This window comes from Gallinula chloropus, assembly GCF_964237585.1.
Source record: "Gallinula chloropus genome assembly, chromosome: 9".
Taxonomy (NCBI): Eukaryota; Metazoa; Chordata; class Aves; order Gruiformes; family Rallidae; genus Gallinula; species Gallinula chloropus.
Genome location: NC_140094.1, coordinates 12,304,821 through 12,317,339, shown reverse-complemented (window position 1 = coordinate 12,317,339; position 12,519 = coordinate 12,304,821).

Sequence of the window (12,519 nt, the reverse complement as noted above, 5' to 3'; positions counted from 1 at the left end):
ACCAGGGTGAATATCTTCAGCTTGCTCTCATGATCCTTGCTGGCCAAAAGTTAACAAACAATACCAAGCCAAGCAAATTGTGCCAGGAACCAGGTTATGGCTGTGCCAGCAACCACTCCAGAGCCTGAGAAATCACTGAGCATCTCAACTGAGCAGTGCACTGCACAAGCAGGCAGCACCACAACTATGATCAGCAGCTCCTTGCTGGGATAAATGATCTGTATACATTGAGTCAGTTGCTTAACCAGGGTGCTTTTTTTCATGCCTGCATTTAAATCCAATGCCCATTTCCACTCACTTTGTATACACTCACGTCTTCCTTCTGTTTCAATGCCTCCTTGTTATTTTAGAGCCTTATCCAGTGCTGCTGGTATCAAATGGGAAGGTTTCCTCTGCTGTACAATTACAGACATCACATTTGGAAGGTACTACAGCAGAGCAGCAGATCCATTTCCCTGCCCTAGGGCAGGATGAACTGTCCTCATGTCATCCCTGACAGATGTTTGTCCCATTTAAAGACTACCAGAGGCAGGCACTCCACTGTATCCCTGGTGCTCTGCTCTCTTCATCACTTGAAAGCTTTTCCTATATCTATTCTGAGCCTTTCCTGCTGCAATTTATTCCTATTTCTACCTACCCTACTAATTCTGAAAGCAGAGGACAGATTACAGCCTTTCTAAGTGCCTTTTTAATGTTATTCAAAACTTAAGTTCCCCACTGAATTTTCTCTTCTCTCAGCTGAACGATCCCAGGCTGTTCAGTCTTTGCTTGCAGGTCATGTTTCAGAGACATTTGATCTTCCTGCTTCCCTTTGGTCTCTCTGCAATCGCTCTGCCCATCTCTTGAAGCGTGCATTAAAACCTTACGCCGATTGCCTAGGAAAGCCGCCCATACACCAGGTTTCGCTGCTGTGTAAAAGAGAGCAGAGTCATAGCTCACAGCCTAAGATTTCTATTCCAGGCTTCCACGTTTTGGGTGAGCTGGTACAACAAGACTGTCTCTGCAGCACTGGGTCTGGCCACCTTCACTTGCTCGCCGGTCGGTCGGAATAAAAGTTGGCTACACTCAGTCAAGCCAAATTCCCAGCTAGCTTGATCAGAAGATCTTATTAAGGACTCTGAGATTTGACCTTGTGTCCTAGACCATGTGAGTGACCTCAAGATGTACCAGAAAATGGTTGATTAGCTAAACTGTCTCCTCTGCGTTTTTTAAATAAAGGACTGTGCAAAGTGAAAGAAGTCTAGCAGTGTGTCAGGTGGGGTGGCTTTTTTCCTTATGTATGAATTTCTATGAGCCATATGGAAAGGCAGAGGGGGAGGGCACCCAATTTCCATATAAAGCCTCTTCGCTGCAATAACAAGGAATCAAAATTCCCTTTGCAGGCAGAATCTAAAAGGTTAAATGTGCCAGCAGAGCTGCCACTGTCAAGCCCCCCCCCCCCCTTCAGTTTCCCCCCAAAACAGCTCATTTTTTCGACAAAGCCAATTATCTGAAAATGACAGGAAATGATTAGTCATGTTAATTAAAAATAATTTTCTTTCCCACTCCTAAAAAGGTCAGATCGTCAGCTGTATGGAAAATTGAGCCTTCATGCACTTTCATTTGATTTCCCATTCAAAGTCTAATTAGTTACAATTTGTTGTTAAAAGAGATCATTTTTTTGATAAAGCCCACTTTTTTATCCTCTCCCTAGCCATTATGAGGTTGATATTATTATTGTATTATACGTGTATACGATTTCATTGTGGCTAGCCTGGAGAATAATGAAGAAAGGCTCACCCAAAGAGGTGTATTTGAGTCTGTTTCTGTGCCACAGTGCTGCTGTGGTCTCCTGTAGCATGAGAAGTTTCTCCAGCTGGAGCTACACCGAGAAACTTTGTGTGGTTGAGCAACTGGGAGACATCAGGCCCTTTAGGACACTCAGCTGCTTCTCCCTGTTGTGAACTTCTGGAGAAGTTAGAAGATAAAGAGGATACCACAAAACTGAGTTAATCTTCCAGAAGACCAGATGGGGAGAGCAAATATGGTTCTTGTCCTGGCTGTCACTTGGTTTTCCATGTGTCACTGCTTGTGAAGAATATCTTTAATCAGTATTGGGTAGCGTTCAGCCAGTTTTTGTGGTTATTACGTGGTGGCTGGTAAGACACTTCCAGCCCCTCCTGTTATTTCTCAGCATCTTATCTTGGTGACAAGACAAACTTTCACTTGCACATTTGCTCTGTCAGGACGAGTCAAAGTGCATCATCCACAGGCAGCTTCCTCATCATTAGATCTTTCTTGCTCTTCCAACACTAAAAATCTCACTGGTGAGTGCCAACGCTCGTTGTTTAACTAAGCAGTGCAGAGGGTTCAGCTGTCAGGTGAGGAAAATTGGTGGTACCATCCTCATCCCAATGGGGTGATATTTACTAGCCATGTTGCTGTGCTTGAGAGACTTGGAGCGCCATGCATCATCATGCTACAGCTGTTCAAGCATATCAAACCAGACTTACACTCTGGGCACAGAGGGAAAAGACAGGGTGGAACTGGTGAATGAGTGGGAGAAGAGGGAAAACACAAAGACCTGAGGTCATCTCTAACCAACAAGAACAACACAAGGAACTTGCACCAAGGGCTTCACAGTCAGAAGGGGTCCTTAAGCAATCTCTAAGTATGCTTACTGCAAAAAAAGGAAAAGTTTTGGAAATACTTGCCCTGCCATTGCGTTTCAAGGCTCCTGAATGCAGAGCCAAGGCAAGAGACACTGGATAAAGCAGCAGCAAGGCATAGTGGCAAAGGTTAATTTTGATTTCTTGAATAGAGGGAACAGAGAATTTCCTGGGGTGACCAACTGGCTCTGCCATATCATTAGTCACCCCATGCTGGGTGAGCTAACTGGTTGCTTCAGCTCTTGCATGCAGGACATGTGACCTGTCTGTTCCTAACCTTTCTGTGCTGAAGAGATGAGTCTGGTGAAAAAAACCCCGGATATTCTTCTGTCTTCCATGGACAGTTTTCTTAAGGCCTTTCTTGCCTCCTCACCCTACCCCACCCCCCCCACACACCCCCTCCCCATTCCTTTCAAGGAAAATAAACCACATGGCTGGCAAATTTTACATGGAAAATAACTTTGAAAAATGAGCACTCACAGGTTTTTTATGTACAAACTCTACACAGAGAGGGAATGTTGAGAGGTATGGACATTTACAGCATGCAGCTGTAAAATATTGAGACACTCTTCCAGTCTCATGGAGACTACCTTTCCATTTGGGGAAACTCCTTATCAGGAGAATTGATTAATTTAAAGATTTCCAGTCTCAGCTTGGCTCATAAAGGAACCAGTGTTCTGTCCCTTTCCAGTTGCCTTGAGGTAGCTCACTCCCAAAGAAAATGGCTTTTTCTTTTAATGAGAATTTGTGCTTCCACATCTCCTCCCACCTCCTGTGGGTGCGGTGAGCCCAGGGAACAAATAGGAGTGTTATTATTGAAAATAACAGCTTAGAAGAGTTTCAGACTAACTCCCAGTGACTTAATAGAGCCCGTCAACATGGAAAGACCCATTGAGTAGCACAAGTCAAATGAGAAACCACTTAGCAGCGCAGCAGTGTGGGAGATTAAAATGCCTCTTTGCAGAATATAAAGGTCAGTGAGGCAGTAAACTCCTTAAAGGGGAAGACAATACATTTCATGCACGAAGGACCGAGCCTGGAAAGCTATGTGTCAGCCATGTGTGTCAATAATCCCTTCTAAAGGAAAATAGATTTATAGATACCATTTGGGGACTTAACAGCATGCAAAGGCTCCCCAGCTGGGATGAAGACCCTCAGAGACTAAGAATTATGACTGTTTTTCTGTGCCCTGCTATAACCCCGCTGCCAATGCCTGAGAGCACTGCTCATGCCGTGAGGCACCAACCCATCCTGCCCCACTCTTCATTTCCACTGCTCTCTGCCACCCAGGCTTGGCCACCTAATGGGATTGCTCATCCAACAGGCACACAGCCATGACTGTATGCATTAACATCCATCCTAAAGGCTTTTAAATTGCACTTGTCAGGCAGATACTTGAATGAATCTGTGCAGCCAGCAAGTGGCAACAGCCTGGACACACTGTATGAGTCCACCTTGCTTAGCTAATTGGAGTGCTGTGGAGCTCACCGCAGTCCAAAGCCCTTCCTCTCCTGCACGTTGGTGTTGCCTTTCTATTCTATTCAATTGGCAAAAGATAATGATAAAAAGCACAAAAGAAGCACTGAGAAGTCAATTCTGATGTTGCTCCTGGACTTCTGATGAGTCCACCGAAGAGTAGAGAAATGTGCTGAGAGTACCTGATGCAAAGAAAGGTGGAGAGTACTTTACAGAGGTGAATTCTCCTCTTCCTCATGACTCTGAATCCAAAATGATATTGCTAGTGAACATAGAAAGCGGTAGCATAATCTATCCTCCTGCTTCTGTTTTCAAGCTCCAAATACTTTTGCATGTTATCGATAATAATAGTAATAATAATAATACCCAACTCTTACAGCTTTTCCAGAAAAGCTGTTTCGGAACCTGCTGCCAGCAGGGGATCTGGAACAGCTTGCCATGAGAAAATGCTGATTCTGAAGCTCTGAATGTTTCAGGGGACAGTATCAATTTCATCTGACTTTTATTTAACATTCTGCTTGGGTAAGGTTGAAGCACTTTGTTTCAGCATCATCGCATTGGCTCTCATATGAATTATATTACACACCAACAAATGTTGCAGTGAGGCATTTGCAAAATCAGTTTGGGGAAGGGAAACTTCGTTTTGTGAGAAATTTCAAAATGCCAGGGTCCCTTTTCAGAAATTGCTTGGTCTCCAGGATGGAAAGAACAGAAACTGCGATGTTTGGGGAGCATTGTTTGGAAGCCACCACCTCAGTAAAGCCAGTGATTTTAAGACTGCGCTTGCTTGTTCTAAACACCATAGGAAAAAAAAACTGGAGGCTGAAGCTCCTGTGAAATCCAGGATCAGTTTGTCGAAGGACAGCTATGTCTATGACTGTTTTTCACCACCTTTTTCAAGCGCCCAGAACTGGCTCAAGGCTTCTCAGCAGCATGGTCTGGACTGAGCCCTGCCATCCCATGGGTGCTGGGACATCGGAAGGAGCACGGAGAAGGCAGCGTGCTCAGAAACAATGCCTAGAGCAGGGCTCCAGATCTCTCTCAGCATGGGAAACAAGTGTCATACAAGCTTCCCGGAGCTATGTAGTTAGGAAAGCAAACCAAAGGCACTTTGCTGCCCGAAAAGCACTATGTCAACACCTAGCATCTTCCCTGAAGGTATGGCCATCAGGATATCCTTGCTAACTCGATGCGTGCAGACTTACATCTACACCACTGACCCGCTCTGCATCCCTTAACGAATCGCTTCATCTCTGCCTTCTAACCTCCTTCCTCCACTTTTGTCCAATTTAGCTCTTCCTGAGGGCAAGAACTCCAGGTGGCTCTTTAGTGTCTAACACAACCTCGGTGAGCGCTTCTAGGCAGGAATGTGTTACAGATAATAAACTTTAGCACTTGGATGATGAAAATAGCCTGGAGTCTTCATTCAACATTGCGCTCAACATGAGCATATATGAGATCTGATCTTGTATTATCTTGATCTTTGTCATGGGTTTTGTGGCACTAGGAACCGAGTGAAAACCATAAAGCTGGGACGTGAAAGCTGCTGCCTGCCTCCATCCAATCTCTGATTGGGGTGTTAAACCACGTGGAGACAGCACGCTCATTTTAAGTACATTAGGGAGAGACAAAATAGAAACATCTTGAGGAAATGGTAAATGGGAAAAAAGCTTCCAAATTTTTTAACAACGCATGCTCGGTTTGAGGGGTTGCTGAGGATCTTGGTTATAATCCTGTTGCAAATAAAGTACTCTGAAATAAAATCTGTTTGGTCCTTTCAAGCTAACAGCCCTTTGTTCACAGCACATTAGTGGAACAATTTTTAAATAATGACTTAATTTTCTTTTTCTCTTGAAAGATGCTTTTTTGCAGTCAGAGGCTGGCTCTTTATTTTCCCAGTCTGCACTCTGATTCATTAGTACTAGTTGCATCCAACTTGTAGAGGTTTATTTGTTCAGCTAGAAATGGGACATTAACATTTTAAGAGAATGATGCATAGCTTTTAGAGATAATATTCTCTGCCCTATTCTGCTGATGCTCTCTTAGAAAGTGCAGAATGCCACATTCCCTCCAAAATGATGAGTTTATTATAAACACTTTATCACTTGGGGCATAATTTTCTATTTTTCTCCTCCCCCCTCAGTTTTTTTTTCTCTAATAAAAACACTTAAAATTTTCTGCATGCCTTTATTGGGTTGAAAATTTGGAGACTGATACAAGAAATAAAGACAAGTCAGGGTCCCACTGTCACTCCTGCCTGTGCATGGTGAGCACAGTCACTTATGGGCCAGGTCTGGTGTCTCAGACCTGAATGTCAGGAGGCACGATAACTCTGGGACACCTGAGTTAAGCATCTAAATCACTCTAAGATACTGCCCTATTGAGGAAAGGATGAAGTCCTGCATTACATGCAAACTACTGCATTGAAAGGTTGTTAAGGCTGTAAAATCAAGTGCTTGTAAATTAGGCTATGCCATAATTACAATTTCCTACAGAGTCTGGAAATATAAGCACCGTGACATTCCACGTGCTTCTGTTTGGCACTTTGGCTGCTTTTAACTTGAGTAAGAGGGTAGGTGAGGTGTAGGGAAAGCCCTGTTTCAGTTACAGGCTGATCTCCGCACCAGCCAATTGCATTCCTGCCCCTGCTGCAGAGTGTGTGGCCTCTAGAATTGTTTCCATCACATTGCTGCTAAAATTTCTTAGTGTCAGGAAAGCAAAGAATTTCTGTCACATCAGACAGTTGGAAATAGTTGAATTTTGTAGACAGTAAAAGTTTTAAAAAAACAAACCCAACCAAAAAAACCCACAAACTAAAAAAGGCAAATTCACCTGGCATGAAATCAGGCAGCTAAATAGTTTGCTGTGCCATACACTAAAAGCTTATGAGCCTATTCCACTGCCTACCTGTGCCTTGTTAGCCTAAATATTCAGCAAAATATACCTATTTCTAGCTCCCCTAGTCCCTTCTCAGGAATTCAGCAGCTCAAATCTGGAAATCTGTTGGAAGTGCCAAATGCCCATCTCTTCCCTGCCTCTCACTGTAGTTGTGCTAACACAACAAGCTGCGTGGTCCAAGATGCTCACCTCCATCTTCCAGACACTGACTTTCCCTCCTCCAGCTTCCCAATCTCAAATGCCTGGTTACATCTGCCAGGGTTAATTTTTGGCAGCACCTGGAACAACCCAATGCCAAATACTGTAGGAGGGGGAGCAGGGGGGCTGTGACTGAATAGTCAGAGCTGGTAAAACATCAGGCAATTGCAGTCTGAGAACTGAGCCTGTGATTTGGGTTAAGAGACGTCAGCTCCACTCACACAGCTGCCAGCATGAGATTGCACGTTCCTGGGTAAACCAGACTTTTCTCTGTGACATCATTCCCTTACCACTTAGGTTGTGGGGTAGGATCCACCTGGCTTTGAAACAAAAAAGTCACTAGCACAACTGCCAGAGACACATACTGACTCTTCTATGACTACATATCCAAAAGTCACAGCTGACCATATTTTAAAATAAAATCACATGAGGGCTGTACTCTAGATCTGAGATTGATCTGGAGTAGGAGGAGGAGCACGGCATCATTTCTGTGAGTAAATGTGGTACTTAAATGTGTGTTTATTCAGAGGTTCAACAGCAAACTAAATTGAATGCACCAGCTACCTGGCAACGGGGGGACATTGAAGGTACACAGAGACCAGATTTGTCAGACTGGACAGATTCAGGCAGAGTAACAAGAATAAAAATGTGATTCTCATGAATTTTGTGGCTTTTATCAGCTTGTGTCATTCACAGTCCTGGTATTAACTGAATCTACATTTGTATCTGTTATCATCTATTTGGGTGACCGAGACTAGCAATTAATAATAATAGCAACAGGAATAATGCTGCTTTCTGAGCTGAAAAATATCTGACACTGATTAAACTGCAAATCTAAATAATTGATATTAATTACATGAAGTTTTTAGCAATAATCTGCACAAAAGAACTCTGAAATTAGAGGATTAGAAACCACAGATAATGCTCAGCAGCTGGTACAGAGGCATTATGCAGAGATGTAGGTGACGTGAACCGAAGGACTGTGATTCATAGAGCTCTTCATCTTCTTTAACCCATGTTAAACTGCCATTTGCTGAAGTAAGATGTCCAGGTTGGCAGAAAAGGGATTACTTGGTCCCTGGCACGTTAAGAATAAAATCATTTTAACTTTCTGTCTTTGAGCAAGCAAGCATTCCTGGAACACTTGCAGTATAAAGGTCTTACTTTTATTATTTTGGACCCTCCTTTCCGCTCCCAATTTGCTATCTCAGGACAAGATAAACACAATTAAATACCATCCCAAGGAGATGTGACAGTGAATGCAGATGTCACAGACATAGCTTGGATCTCAAAACCACCACTAACAAATTTTTTAAGATTCATCTTCCCAGGAAAGACAGTGATTTATGTTAAAGCTGCGGCAGCAGGAACCTGGTGGATAGATGTCAGACACCAGTTGAGCATCTGGCCTCTTATTGTATTTTAAATGATACACATTTATAACTGTAAAGCAGACCGACAGGCAATACTGTCTAACATCACCATCACTAATAGCTCTAATAGCTCATGTATCCACGGCCTGCTTCATCCTGTCCCATCTCAAAGCAATTTTGAGACAGTGGGCCCAGCTTTTCCCAGATAGATATAAATGAGGTGTATAGACAAGGCGTGATTCCCACCACAACAATCAAATGTACTGATCCCCCTTCCAGTCTGAGACACCAGACACCTAGTTGTACCCCAGGGAGCCAAATGCCCCCCTTCTGGGGGAACTTTTCCATTTCTTTTTAACTCATTGCTCTGGCTATACAAGCATTTCAACACCTTTTTTTTATCTTTTTTTTTTTTTTTTTAACTGTTGCAGTCTTTTTAAGGGAAAAATGCTGAAATGTGCAAGTATGCAGTCCAAGCCCATACAAATTCATCATCTGCTAAGCCTTCCTGGGGAGGGTTGCAGTTCCCCTTGAAGTCAGTGTGGAGAACTGCCTTTCTTGTAGGGAAGGTCCCAGGGTGCAGGCAGAATTAGCACGTCTTTACCAAATACCTGCTAAGGCAACCTTAACGCTTATGATTTTGAAAGCCACACTAGAGCTTCTAAAGGGAGGTATGCAGACTTTGGATGTGCCAGTTGTCAGAAAGCTTGTGCTCTGCCAGCACCCAGCTTGGTACCTACAGGTGCTCCAGAAAGGGATGTACCAGTGCATCCCCCTCTCCTTGGGCTGTGAGGGATGGAACGCTGGAATTGGCCTCCTCCCAGCAAAGCAGATGCCTAGAAATGCTCCTCTGGAAGGGAAAGGGAGGAAAGAGAAATGGGCTGAAGTAATAAGCACTGGGAACCCATGATATGACATGTTTTGGCTCTTTCCAAACTTAATGCAGTTTTTATACATAGACATAAAAGAGCACATTTTCTGACTCCCTTCAAATAATTACCTGATAAACCCCCACTTTTGGAGTTGGTCCGAGCCATCCATTACACTGCTGCCATGAACTTTATTTCATACCACACCAGGGAGGAGACAGAGCAGTTGGAGTGCTCAGACATTACATGTAATAACTGGTCATAAAAATCAATGTAAAATTTAATGCAAAAGGTCTGTGGGCACCCAACCATTGGAATCCAGTGATAAGGCAGATGGAGAGCAGCACTATGCTTTCCAGCAAGTAGTATATTTTCTTTAATGTTCCTGAATTATATGCAATACTGTTGCTGTTTTGTCCATCTACATACTAGTTAAATGTGCTGCAGCCACAATATTTATGTCTCCGGGTGGTTTTTGGTTGCAGTTTCCTGGACACAGGGTGAGTTTTATATTCTGGATGGATCACATCACAGGACCTGGGAGACAGAGAAGAAATGTTGTTCTGATGTTTTCTCCAGTGCTCCCTGACTGATGTGCAGCTCATAGTCCTGCTGTGCCCTACTCTTCATGGAGGGACTGGAAACAAAGTTGTTGTGAACCATGTGTGCCTGTACCTAGGTAGTCCTGAAGAGCAAAGGTGGCAAGCTCAGTGTCATGTGTGTCACTCGGATGGTCTTCAATGAAGTTTTGGTGCTCACATGAAAAATTTTACTTTAAATAACAATTCTTGTCTGCCAGAGGATCCTTCCCAACTCACTGGCTGTTTCACAACATGCAGAGGGGAACGGAGCCTTGGATCCACCTAAAACTTTTTTAAAAGTAAAAATAATAGAAAAGACTAGAGGGTCATTGGCCTTTGCTTCTAGCCTCATACGAATGGGATGCTGAAGTCCCAGCAAAGGGACATGTTCCTACAGTTCCTATCTGCCTTCGTTACTCAGCATACAACTTGGCACTTGCATTCCCACAGGAATGAGGGAACGAAGATGATGATTGTTTGGCTATATCTGTTTTAGCACGCACAGGTGTTCAGATATTAAGACCTGAGACCAGAGAGACAGTTAATGCTCTGATGTATCTGTGAAGAAGCAGGAGCCCTACTTTGGTTGTAATACTAGGAATTACATTGTTCCAAGCCATTTTAGCATTGGGCTTATTTCAAACATCAGTAACCTGTAGAATGAGTCACTCTATTAGCTTCCTTTTAGATATACAGCTGCAGTGGCTGTGCATGAAGTGTATTAAGTCTGGGGCATTTTCTCTTAGTTCTGAGAGCTGCTATTGATTTTACCCTGATAGATACTTGGCTCCAACATATGATGAAAAATCATTTAAAAGAGAAAGAGAGAAAAATTCTTAACTCCTCACATTTGTGATTCAAAACGTCCCTATTTGGATGTCACAGCAAAATTCTGAGAAGAAAAAATGGCCAGAAGGATGCGGGTCATTGCAGACAGACTGGAAGAAGCTGAAACAGGATTTTGTGAAGCCATTTTACAGTGCAGCTAAAGTGCTCTGAAGTATTTATTAAAGCAAACAATTATGCTATTCTGTACTCTTTAAGGTTATTATAGAACTTGTATTAGAAGAGTAATTGCCTCTGGATGAGCATACGGCTTCGTCTGCTGGTAAGAAAGAGAGTATTTCCATAGGCTAATGATTTCTGTATAAGAACTGGACTGCAATGATTCAGAGAATGCAAAAGCTGAATTTTCAGGGATAATCAGAAAGATAGAAGTCTGCTTCGTATGGAAATGTGAGTGTGAGATGCACAACAGCATCTGCTCCTGAATGCAGCACACTGGTGTGTCACATCTACTAATACATATGTGCATTCATGTTACCCTTGCACACATATGCACTAACAGAGAGCACCTTTCCTGGAGGTGCAAATGTCTACCAGGCTTTGCCCACAGTACCCAAGCAAAATTAAAAACTCTGCACCTTGGAAAATGTACCCATCTGCCCCCTCTCAGAACATTCTGCTGCTTGTAAAAAACGAAGAGTTTGCCAAGTTCCACCCTGCTATATCATTGCTTTGCACTCTGAGATGGCTTGAGGCCTCTTTGAAGATACCCCTGAAATCATGAGGACAGTTCAGACCACCTCATTTGACTGATGTAGGGATGAGCAGAGGTATTTGATATTCTCACAAGCACTCATTCCATCAACAGGAAATGTTGGGGACTTTGGGGTGCCAGGATTGTTTGTATAGAATCAATCTGCCATGGTTCCCTTCCACTTCATAATTTACAACAGACAAGGATGTTAAGATAGTAGGAAAGCAGATGAGTGGCAATGGAGACATGGAAAAAAGGCAAGCATCTGGTGCAAGTTGTATTGAAACTCCCTTCTGAGGTGTTTTAAAAAGGATTTAACACCAGAGACATTAAACCTGGAGCTGTCTAGCAGAATAAGCAAATAATACAGCCATTTCACAGAAAGGTAAAGTCACTCTTGGAGCAGCTTACTGGCTGCTGGTTATTACACAGTAAAATAGTACTGGAGCTAGAGAAGTATGTGGAGAGCAACCTACAACCTCACCAAAGACGTTCCTGGATGGACCAGCATAGGGGGAGTAAGAGAGCAGCAAGGAGAAGCAGCAGAGGGATAGTAAAGAAAGCGAAGTACTGTCTAACTTCCTAAATTGTGTGTGGCACAATTGGTGAGTGTCGTGGCTATCTTGAGAACACTGTGTGACAAGTACATCAGGGTCACTGCCTTGGAAGAGGCTGAAGTGATGAAAACTCGCTGGAGGGCTGCAGATAGAGGGAAGCACTGGGAAGGAAGCCAACACCTCAGGCACTAGAAAGCTGGAGGCTGTCCAAGTGACGTGTATGGTGGGAGCCAGCGGGTGTCCTGTTCATGGGGCTATTTGTCACACTAAACTAGATTATCAGTAAATAAAAGTCCAGCCTACGTGTTTATAAATATTTCCACATCCCAGCCACAGGGCTCTGGATGTGATGTGCAGGCAATGAGTTTCTGATTCCAGA